The sequence below is a fragment of the Dermacentor albipictus genome, chromosome 1 (genome assembly GCF_038994185.2).
Source record: "Dermacentor albipictus isolate Rhodes 1998 colony chromosome 1, USDA_Dalb.pri_finalv2, whole genome shotgun sequence".
In the NCBI taxonomy this organism is placed as follows: Eukaryota; Metazoa; Arthropoda; class Arachnida; order Ixodida; family Ixodidae; genus Dermacentor; species Dermacentor albipictus.
The window spans coordinates 60658815-60670900 of record NC_091821.1 but is presented as its reverse complement, the minus strand read 5'-3'; the positions used below and the strand labels follow the sequence as shown (position 1 = coordinate 60670900).

General features: G+C 51.9%; 1 protein-coding gene across 14 annotated transcripts in view; it reads right to left on the bottom strand.

The window, feature by feature from the left end:
- Positions 1-12086, bottom strand: part of Tet (Ten-Eleven Translocation (TET) family protein) — a 220285-nt gene that overhangs the window by 82396 nt on the left and 125803 nt on the right. The window lies entirely within an intron of this gene.

The following is a 12086-nucleotide window of genomic DNA, read 5'->3' as shown; positions in this document are numbered from 1 at the left end:
GGCACAGAACGCGGCCCCCGCAACGCTTTGTAAATGCTTGCCTAGGTGGCGCCACCATCCTATCGTTGCTTCAGATCGAGCCGTTCGGCTCGACTGCGCAGTACTGTTCGTGCACGTGTTGAAGCTCCATCCACGTTGAGGCGGTTGCCCGTACGACATGCTCGGCCTTACACGGCGCTCCAACTTGGTAGTAAATGCCGAGCGCAGCTAAAGAATGCATAGTAAATATACTCTGGAGTCAACCACCAGGCAGTAGTGAACACTAAGCGTGAATGAACACCTGACGTTTACGTAGCACAGCGTTAATGATAACTGAGAAACATCGTAAATGTCATTTTTGAACGCTTTTTCGGCGGTTTGCATGCCTTTATTTTTGTTTTAAGAGTAGGTCGGATACCCGAACCTTTTCTTACGTTTTCCTGCCTTCAGCGTCACAAGGCGGAAAACTTATCACCAATGCACTATTGGAGCTGTTTTCGTGCAGGTATGAGAGACGGGAGGTTACGTTAGGTAACCCATTAAACCCATAGAATGCATTACAGGCGTTACAGACCCTGCTTATAGTGCCAGCTGTACGTGCGCCAGCTAGTGCGCAAGTAGCCCCTATCAGGGGTGGTGGTAATGATACGCTAAAGCGTTGCGCACATTTACTCAAACATTTATATTTTCGACTATTTCAAACAGACAGAGAAGCATATCATATTGACCGCAAATGAAAACGGGGACAGAGGGAGAACACGTAAACAGCTACCGCACGTGCTGTTTATGTGTTCTCCCTCTGTCCCCGTCTTTATTTGCGGTCAATGTGATATGCAGTAAACACCAACTAGGCCAATGTAGAGTTCTGAGACAGAGAAGCGGCCGATGGAAGCTGCCCTTCGGCAACGAACGAGCCCGCAGCCCGTTGTAGCCGCGTTTACATGAATGCGACAGCATCGTGTCGCATTTCCAACACTTGGCATCCATATAAAGCGGTGGCAATGCGCCAAGAAGCCATGAGCTAGAGGGTGGTAGCTCAGAGCACCTCTGTAAAATTTGAGGTAGGTCGAGATGTCCCCTCACGCGGCGCACCGCACAAGGGGAAAAGTGAAGTGGCTGCTGTTGGGTGTCCTGCACCAGTAAGCGGCGGAATGCGATCGCTTATAACAGGCACAAGCTTGCATTGGTAAGCGTGGCACGATCGAAGCGCAGACGGTGCCGACTCCGACACCCCAAAAGTGACGTCTTCAACCATGGCAGCCCGGAAAAGAATAAGTCGACAGATTTCCTTCATTATCTTTTGACAAGTAATTTTAATGCTGTAGCATTGAACGGTTGACCTTTGTGTGGATGGCCTTGTGTACACGAAAAGCGTGGTCACGAAATGTTAGCCGGCACCTCCATCACTGGAATGCACGGCGCTAACGACGCATAAGAGCGACTTGGTTCCGCAGCATCCGCGCGGAATTTCAAAACGAGATCATTTATTGTCAGTGTAGCGGCCGTACAAACATTAAACTTATGCCACAAATTACACAATAACCAATGCTCACACCAGCTCGAGCAACGCAGACTTGTACAGACGTCCCCACGTCTGTCTAGAGCGCTCAAGCCACAATAGCTGTGTGGCCCGCGCGTCGTGTCTTCCGTAGTTGTCTCTCAAACCGGCCTGCAACACCGTCATACATATATGCATGGTTTCGCATATGTTACCCTGCAGGGTAACAGTCCTGCAGCACCAGGAGTGTGATTCTATCGGTTAAACATACATTCGCAGGCAGATTTTCTGCATAAGGATAAACAATGGAAACGTGAAAAGCTTTTTTAAAAAATCTGTTTCCTCCCGTACTAAAATGTAAGATATATATATATATATATATATATATATATATATATATATATATATATATATATATATATATATAGTGTGAGCGTCCACAATTTATTCCGTAAGCTGCTACGTGGCTGCCTTTAGGAAAGCGTGACTGAGATATATGGGACCTACACTTGTCTCGTTTGGCGATGAGATAGTTGCGGTGCACGCCCAATATCATTTGCGTAATAACCGAGAAGGGAAGTATGACGCCTGTGACACAAGTGCGCCGAAGAATGCCACTTTAACATCTCCCCGGTGAACTGCGCTACGCTCACAAAGAAAAATATTTTAAAAAGAAGGGAGGGGGAGGAGCACTGCAGCACCCGTCATACGTCTATAGCTGTAAAAACATGTAGACAGTGGGTGGCGTTGACGCGCGGCTAGCACCCAAAACGTAGTTTCGCAACATTTATAAAGACTGGCTCGCTACTAGCACCAGTAGTTTGTATGCAACCGTGCACGCACAACACGTCGCGCTGCATCCCTTAAGCCCCGGAGAATGACACAGCCAGACCCAGAAAACGACCCTTGCGTTAAAGAAAATCAATGGGACGGACGGGCGAACGGAAACACTGACGCGCCGAAAAATTGGGAGGCACAGAGAAGAGAACGGGCGAGTGATCCCCAACGCTGGCAAATCGACGTTTCCTTCCCTAGGAGTCCGCGGCTCCTCGGGAGAGTTTCCCGTCCAGTCCGTTCACCGGGGTTAAGTAAAAATGGAAAAAAAAAGAAAGCTTAAGAAAGAACGGCAAGAGGGCGAGCATGTGGCGTAAGAAACGGAAGCGGAAATGAGGTCCCCGAAAATGTTCGCACAGCGCTCGACACCAGGAAGATACTTGGCTGACGGCGGGAGAGACGTTACGAGCCGGAAGGTCAGAAGCCGAGTGGAGAGAAGGTCAAGTTATTTCTCCTCTCCGCGCAGTTCTCCGGCCATGGGCGCACATTTTGCGAGAGGAATATCGATCAGAAATTCCGGAAACCGGCAGGTCTTCGCGCCTGTGACTCCTCCGTCCCCATCACGTGGTCCGCGCTTTCGGCTGCACGCATTGTGGGTGTGCGAGATCGCGCCCCAATATAGGCGCTGGCGCGCCGCGGGGACAGCGCACGGCCCGTTCTCCAAAGTCTGCGGCACGGCACTCAGGGGACTTGGACATTCGATCGAGCAGTCCACCCCGGATCCCAAATATATAGAACCAGGAGGCACAGTGGAGAATTCGCGCAAATGCCGAATGATCGGCCGCAAGTCGAGAAGGAACGGGAGAACTTAGTAGCGGCGCTTTCAAGGGGTTCTCTGCAGAGCTCAAACTGTGCCAATAACTTCTTTTGCGACGATTTTAGCGCTGCCGGGAGAGTCAGGACAGCGCTTCGAGGTTAATGCGTCAAGGTACGGGGCATGAAACGAGATGGTACACAAAGCAGTGAGCCAAGGCGACGCAAACAACGCCGTAGGATCAGCCAGGACAGAAGAGAAACATGCCTGCGCAGTAGGAAGCGTGTTCGGCCACACATCCTGTCGCTCTAGAGATAAGCTTCACTTGATTGCTTTGGATTTTCCCCTCTTCTCCTTTTATTTATTTATTTATTTATTTATTTATTTATTTATTGAGCTTGCAGAAGGGGGCTGGGGGTTATTAACCAAGAACCGCGATGTGCGAACTGTTCTCACGTAAACATGCCCACACACTTACTTCAGCACGTATACGGACAAAAATACATTTGCTTTCTTAGCGTGTCCGGACATCTAAAGCCGTATCTCTACTTAAATTTCGAAAGGGATAGTGCGCTCGCTGCACCTGTGTGCACACAACGCAACCCCTGGCCGACACACTCGGCCCATTCCAGGCTACAGCTCCTATCTGTCCCGCTGTCAGCCACACGCTCACGCTCTCACTCTCTCTCTCTGTTACCCGATGCCCTGTTTCGCGACCTCCAATTCTTCTTTACCCCACATGTCCCAGACGGCGGGGTGCACTGCCCGTGACGTCATTTTGACGTCACGCGACAAGCCCGGCAGACCGCATGGAGGTATTTTCCCTGCTCCGGGGCGCCCCGGGCGAAACGGCGCGTTCTTCCTTTATTGTTGTTATTTTCCTCCACTCCCCTCTTTCTCTCTCGGGCAGCAGACCAACGGGCCGCGCTGTCTGCTGCCCCTACTTCCATCCCGCCTTTCCCCGATGCCGCCGCCACATGACGGCGCGCCCATTAAAAATGAGCGAGGCAGGACCGCCGCTAAGGCCGCTACACGAGAGCCCGCTGCCACCACAGCAGCCGCGGGTAGGGAAAAAAAAGAAGGCGGACCGGAGGGGGCCCCTGCGGTTACGATCGTCTCGACGCGCCCTTGTTTATGGGCAAGCCCGCTGAGACAGTGCTGGGTGGTGTTGGTTGAGAACGGGAGTCCGTGCGCCGGAGAAAAAAAATCTTCAAACGTAGAACTTTCGGCAGCGCGACACGGATGCGCAAAACAACAGGCGACGAGGAGTGCCGCTGCTGCTCCGAAATGTTCAATAAGCAGGCGGAGAAACAAGATTTGAAAAGTGCTACGTGAAACCAGCGAAAAGACGAAATAACACTAAAAAATAATAATAAACAAGAGAGAAACGGGTCACTTCGACACGAGTGCATCGGACACAATGTCCAGGAAACTCGTCCTCGACCGAAGGAACGTTGACTCACCACTCACCAACCCCTCATCCGCTACACCCCACTCTGTTTTCACCAAAATTATGCGCCGATTTATCCAACAACGCACGTTTCTAGACTGTGCATGTTTATATATATATATATATATATATATATATATATATATATATATATATATATATATATATATATATACACACACACACACACACACACACCACGACAGAGGGACAGAAATGGGCCATATCAAATCGAATCTTACTATCGTGGGTGCACCCATGAGCGCCAAGCGTCAGGAAGAAGTCATAATTGAACAATGTTAGCGCGAATGGGATAAGACGAAGAATCACAGAGGCAAAATAAATTACCCACGAAAAAACAATGGAGGGCGGTGCAGCGCCACCAATCCACAGGGCACCAAGGTATCCTGAGGCGTACCGGAACACTGAGACTCCCGGGGCCCCTGGGCGCTCGGCAGCCTCTCTCTCTCTCTCTCATATATATATATATATATATATATATATATATATATATATATATATATATATATATATATATATATATATATATAGCGGTGCGTGCCGACCCGCGGTTCACGTTTACATCCGTATTGCTAAGCGGGGCCGAGCGAGCCAACGCACGCCCTGCGGGGCGGTCAATGCAACGAATTTTCACGAACGCAAGCCTAGAGCCGCGCCTCTCGAAGCGGTCGTACAGGGAAGCCTAGTCATCTCTCAGCGGACAACAGGATACGCTAGATGACAAACGAAGGCGCAGGCGAACAGAGAACATTTGAAGCTGCTTTCTCACATTCTTAGAATTCCCGTCTACACGCCAGCAGTGCGGCTAGCGTAGCGAAAAGAGAGTGCTGGTGGGCACGAGATAACTATTGGCCTCTGCACCGTCCCGTCTATCTCAATTACAGTAGATTATAACCCGACAAGCCAACTGAGCCGGCTGGTGTCGGCCTATAGTATAGACGCAATTGGCCACCTGCGCTAGAACAGGAGGCTCGCTGATGACGTCACGAGGTGTGAGCAAAAATTTGATAAAACGCAGAGTCAGACGCGGCCACGCGTTCTCCGGCAGTAAGGACAGCAACACCTCTGTTTTAGTTTAGCTTAGTAACCCAGCACCGCAAGCAACACGTGCGCGAGGGAAAATAGACAAGACGTTGTGTACCGCGAGCAATTTGTTGGCCATGTGTGTCGGTCAACAGCGTGCACCTGGAATATTCTGAGCTGCGAGCCGATGGTACTAAGGACGATAATAAAGAGATTACACGACCATCCGGTAAAAAATTTAATTATGGTGTTTTACGTGCCAAAACCCCTTTCTGATTATGAGGCACGCCGTAGTGGAGGACTCCGGAAATTTCGACCACCTGGGGTTCTTTAACGTGCACCTAAATCTAAGTACACGGGTGTTTTCGCATTTCGCCCCCATCGAAATGCGGCCGCCGTGGCCGGGATTCGATCCCGCGACCTCGTGCTCAGCAGCCCAACACCATAGCCACTGAGCAACCACGGCGGGTGACCACCCGGTACGCGTAGGCACTGTAAGCGACACTGCGCTCTCTGGTAGAGCAGCAACATTTCGGGAGGTTAAAACAAACGACCACATCCCCAAACGTACCAGTTTCGTCGCCTTCTTGGAAATGACGTTAACTGGGAGGACACACTACCAAGCAATAATTCGAGACAGATAACGTAAATTTATAAAGCGAGAAAAGCAACAAGGACGGAGCTGTGTTGCACATGCAGCGTACCAGCTGATGTGGTCAACTGCAACTCGAACGGTGCCGCCCCGGATGAAGAAAATGAACATTGTCGGCCCGTACCACAAGGTCGTATTATTTTTGAACAGCTGAAGGTTGCACGACTTCACGCTCTCACATAAATTCGTATTTACACAAACGGCTGCAACCATATCCGACGAACCTTACTGCTCTCGGACAGCTAACCAAAACGAGGCAAACGAGAGAGAGAGAGAGAGCGAGAGCATTTCGGCCATCACAAGCAAGGCCGTCCGGGGCTTGAAAAAGGCACAGCTCTTGTTAACGGAGAGACTTTTAAGGAGAAGCGACATCAAACTGAGCCGCAGCGAAGAACTATACGAAGCAGATGGCGCGCTCAACGCCCTTATGCTCGTACGTTCAAAGCAAATACATTTAAAGACGTACCGGTCAGAGCTGACAGCGAATAAGGTAAAAATAAGCACACAAATCGGGCAGCGAGAAAGCAAGAACAAAATAAAACATCGCAACAACGAGAAACGAGAGCACATGCTACAGTCGCAGAAACCACGCGACACGCACCCCGACGGGCCGCGAGAGAACTCAAGAGTCTCGAGACCACGACGAGAGATGGGAGGGAGGGAGGGTAGGAGGGGGATTGCGCCTTGATCGCTGTGGAGTAAAAAGGGAAGGAGGGCGAGACGGCGTCTTCAGAAAGGGCGGTGAGAGAGAATGATGCACAACGGGCGGGAAAGGAAAAGCCGTGGGAACGAATCTTGGAAGGATTTTGACCCGTGAGACAGATACGGGGGCAGGTGATGCTGGCTTTTCTTCGCTTGGGCTCACACACACACACACACACACAAGCCGCCTCGGTACGCCTCAAGCGTCACTTTTTCTGCTCTCTCTCTCTCTCTCTCTCTATGTTGCTTTAACAGCTAGCCCAAAGGAAGGGGCGTGCGGAGGCGCTGAGATGCTCTCAGTCATGGCCCACAGCTGCGAAACGCACTTTTTGCCAGTTCAAGAATAGCGTAGTCGTTATGTTCAGCGGGACCCGAAGGACGCACGGAAACAGACTCCGCGCTATGCGGTGACGGCGATTCACAAAGAGAACGGCTAATCCAGGAAATAAATAGACACAAAGAGAGGGGAGCTTTTTATCGCACCCGCGGACGGCGACATGCCGCCGACTTCGCTGCGACCCACATGACGTTCTGTTCCTTTGTAAATGATTTGCTGCAGGCTGAGAAAATTCCGTCTACTCAATTTCCATCTATTCTGCGGCGAAGACTAAATATAACACGACACCCAAGAGAGGGAGAGAGAGAAAAAAAGAAGAAGAAGAAACTGCTGCCACAATGCAGATTTCGATAGATACCCAAAGTCTATCTAAACAGCCACCGAAACACGGGGTACTACACATTCAAATCTTCAACCTTTGGTGGAGAAGTCCTCGATGCATCGAAGCAACAGATAAAAGTATAGAAGCGCGTGTTATCACTTTCCTGTAGCGCCCTGCAGAGTTCTGGTTTCCGCATTCGCTAAATGCACGCAGAAACGTTCGGATTCTCATGTTCCATCATAACGCGGGAACGCGAACACAACAGCACTGGAATAAGCTCCGACAGAAAAGTCCGGGCATAAACGGCCAAAATCCAAAGTTCATCCGAACGGCGCGTGGTGCTCGTGAATCTGCGTTCGGGCCAGCGCACACAATTTTACTAAAGCCCGCCACGGACGACGAGTGCATGGTATCTCGTGTTGGTCGATACCCCCCGGGCATAAGATGAACGTGTCATGCGAAGTGCCTCGTACGATTACTTCGCCCGCCGCTTGCTCATCGTGCGGACACCCAGATCGAGGCCTTTCGCACGGTGCTTAAGAAAGTGTCCATGACGTTTGGCTTAGCAATTCTAGCATGTACTAAATCGCCGAGTAACATTGTGACAGCTGTCCCAATGGGAGTTATCAGACATAACGCGAGCACTTGAGATCACGCTCACGGCAGATATTATGTGATAGCTGTTATTACTCAGGACAGCGGCACCCATCATCGCGGTGGCTCTGCGACTATGGCGCTCTGCTGCTGAGCTCAGGTTCGGTTACTTGCCGCGGCCGCATTCTGATGCATGGGGACGGATCGCAAAAAAAAAAAAAAAAACGCCTGCGTGCTTATATTTTGCTACAAGCTAAAGAACTACAAGGTAGTCAAGATTAATGGAAGTGCACTACGGCGTCTCGCACAGCCCAGCTGTTGGTTAAGGACGTTACACACAATCCATCAATCGATCGGTCTGAAGACGCCCATATGAGCTTCGGAAGGTTGGATACGTGCTTGGTGCGCATACGTACGCGCACTTGGCTATCCCCTTTTTCTTGACCCCGTCGGGAACTAATGAAACTAACGCACTCAACTAATGAGAGTTCTTGAAGCCAATGTTATCGAAAAATACCCGAGATGACACATCAGCTGGACACGGAGATATCCCGAACCCTTCAGTGGCAGTTATTTATCTTTGTTAATTTTTTTTTCGTGCACGCTACGATATCAACGTGATATCCAAAACGACACCTCCGGCGGATGTCCATTTCGTCTTTGACCGAGATGACATGGACTTTGGGGTGTGATGCGAGTATCCCACGGAGGAACTACTTTCACTGGGAAGCTTGGTTACACGACTCGAATCGCGAAAGTTGCTGATCGTTTCAGCCGCCGCGGCCCACAGAGCGATGGTGTGCAGGTCAGCGCTGCGAAGGCACGCGTTGCGAGCTTGCATAGATCGGGGACGCTAGTGTTGCACCAAGGTCGAGGCGATGGTCGAGATCGACGGGACTGTGAGACGGGAAAATGAGTTGGCAAGAAAGAATGCGTGCCCGGCGCGGCAGCGAGGTACCCCCCCGGGCAGCGATCGATGGCCGCTTATTGGCCCTCGTCTTGACGGAATCGATATGAATGTCGATACAGGGCAAAGTGGAAGGGAGGGGGGGGGGTGGGGTCGGCGCCGCAAAGGGCGCCGAGTCAGCGCGCCGCTGGTGGCCATTGATTTTTTGCCCGATCGATCTGGTGGAGGGGGCACACAGCCCTCACCAGCGACGGGCCTCCGGCTGTGGTGGTCGTTGTGCGCAGGGATGACCTCCGGCGCCACCCCTCACCTGCCGCCATGCCAGCAGCTCGACAGCATGCTATCTACTGTCCAGGACGTTCGTATACGAGGTGGTCGAATGTCACGCCGTAGAGTGTGTCAATATCCGCTCCCGTAGGGCCGTTTCAGCGTAATCTTCTACCCCTTGCGCAAAGCGCACGTATACAGACCAGCGGTTAAGTTTGCAATTCGTTCCTCCCCCATCTCCCACTTGCTCCGGATCACAATGTCCCTCGCACGCGAGCGCGGCCTTTGGCCCCGACGACAGCTCGGACAGACGAAAAAACAAATCTTTGCGAACGCGGTCCAACAGCACTGAGTCTGCAGCCTGCATCTGACATCGCAGAGTGTTGCACACCGGCGTAAGCGTAGTACCGGCCTATTTCAGCTAACAACCTCTCGAGAAGACGCCTTGACCCCCGTCGACGACAACTCGCCGTGTTAATCGTGCTTTTCCAATTGATGCAGAGCCGGAACCTGGCGAGGGAGTGCAAGAAACGCGTATTCGGGCCAGCGAATTCCCAGTACTTGAGAAGTGCTGTTTTCCAGGGTGCCGATTTTTCTTTTCTCTCCTCTCTCTTTCCCCCCTCTCTTTTTCTCTCGCCATCGCGGTCTCGTAATTCCCGCTCTGAATTCTCCTGATAAAGTGCAGCGCCCCTCGCACACCCCCTCCGCGAATGGAGGCGGTCGCGGCTCCTCGCGCTCCCCGCCGACCCCATCGTGGCGCGAGGGGCGGCCGGGCATCGATCCGAGAAGCCAGGCGGCGGCGAGCCCGGCTTTCCCCTTCGCTGCACTGCCGGCCCGCCGCTCAGTGCCAGGCCGCAACTAGACTGCAACAGTAGGGAGTTTTAGTGTTGGGGACGCAAGCGGCTTGCGTACGCAAGAACTAGGGGCGACGTTACTGCGCATGCGCACACCGCTACGTCTACTTGCGTCCTTGGGTTGTTGGAGCGGCCGAAAACATCGCTGCCCCTATAAGAGGTCACGTTACCCACGTGACTCTTGCGGTGTAGGAGAACTTACGAGTAGCTAGCGGGTAGATAATCTAATAAATCTTTCGCCAAGTGTCGACAGGCGTCGTTTTTATGTGTATTAGAGAGGTTTAGCGTGTCTAGGATTCGGATAACCGCAGTTGGGGTGTTGGGGCGGAGCCATAAACGGGAGCGTCCTGCTTAGTGCATCCACCTGGCGGCGCAAAGCTCAAATCGACAAAAGCAGCTAATATTGCTGTAACCAAGTCTATTCTACTTCGCTGCTGGTGTAAATTATCGGCACTGGCTTAATTGTGTTGCTGCCAAAAATTTATACCCGCAGCAAAGTAGAATACACTTGGTTACTGCAATATTAGCTGTTTTTGTCTGTTTCAGCTTTGCGCCACTAGGTGGCAGCACCATGCGGGACGCTCTAGTTCATGGCTCCGCCCCAACGCCCCAGCCTGTGTTTACCCGATTACCGGACGCTGTAAACCTCTCTATTAACTGCTTCTAATAAAAAGAGTTTAATGTACTTTACTTCATATGCTTCATTTCATATTTTATAACATGATAACGCAGCAACGATGAGACGTTGGTGGTGCTGCGAGCGCATGCGACCTCATTGCGGTTTGCGCTTGGGGCCGCTAACCTATAACACGTTTCTGCTTGCGTACGCAAACGCAAACGCACCCAAGCGCTTGGGGCCCCAACGCCTTGCGTCCCCAATACTAAAACTCTCTAGTGTATCCGACGACGTCTGCGCTGCCCCGGGCGTAGAGAGAGCAGGGCCAGCGATTGCAGGCTCGCTCGTTTAGCGGCCCACGTGACTTTTCTATCTTTCTGACACACCCACCACACATCACGCGTCCATACTGGTGAAGTGCGGCTGGGTTCCGATCGCGCGGGCTCCTACAGCGCCATTACTCTTGGTAACACGCACATTTTGTTTCTAGTCGCAGTAGTGCTCGTGAACGAAGGCGCGGTTAAACCGTTGGCGAATAGCTCGGGCTGTCTTGTTGAGCGAAATTGCTCGTCGTTACGGGGCCTCGGAAGTGCCATGCTCGTCGGATAAGTGATGCGCGGAGGATAGAGAATGCGAAGACGGCCATGTAAATGAGATAGCGAAGCCTTCCGAAAAGGCTCAGGGCTAACGCGCGCGCGTGGTCACGCCACCCGGGGAATCCACATTTTACGCTAGCTAGTAAAAAAAAAAGAAAGAAGAAGAAGAAGAGAAGACAAAAAGAAAAAGAAAACCGCAGTGTGCGCTTGGCGGGGGACGAAACTTCGGCGCGTGTCAAGCGTAGTCTCTGCTTCTCACGCACCTATAGCCACGGTTGAAGAAAAGGAAAAAAAGGTTAGGGGGCGGGTGTAGGGGGGGAGAGAGAGAGAGTAGTAAATCCGAAAGGGAGAAAGCGGCTGATGATACCAGACCGCGGCGCATGAGCGCAGGAAAAACTCGTGCTCGCGTTGTGATCATGTAAGCGCGAGAGACTCGGGAGTGTGGTGAAGAGAGGCACGCTGTTCGGCCGAGGTCCGCGTCGCGGCGAGCGTGCAGGGGAGCACGATGTTATGAAGGCGGCAAGCGAGGCCCAATGGCTCGGCTGATTTGCAAGTCAAGCGCATGTCATTGGCGCAGCAGCCTGCATGCGCGAAAGAAAACCGCGCAAGAGAGAGTCGGCCATCCACAGGGGCGCACGCCATCCCATTTCGATGCGCCCTTCCGATCGCGTTCGCCTACT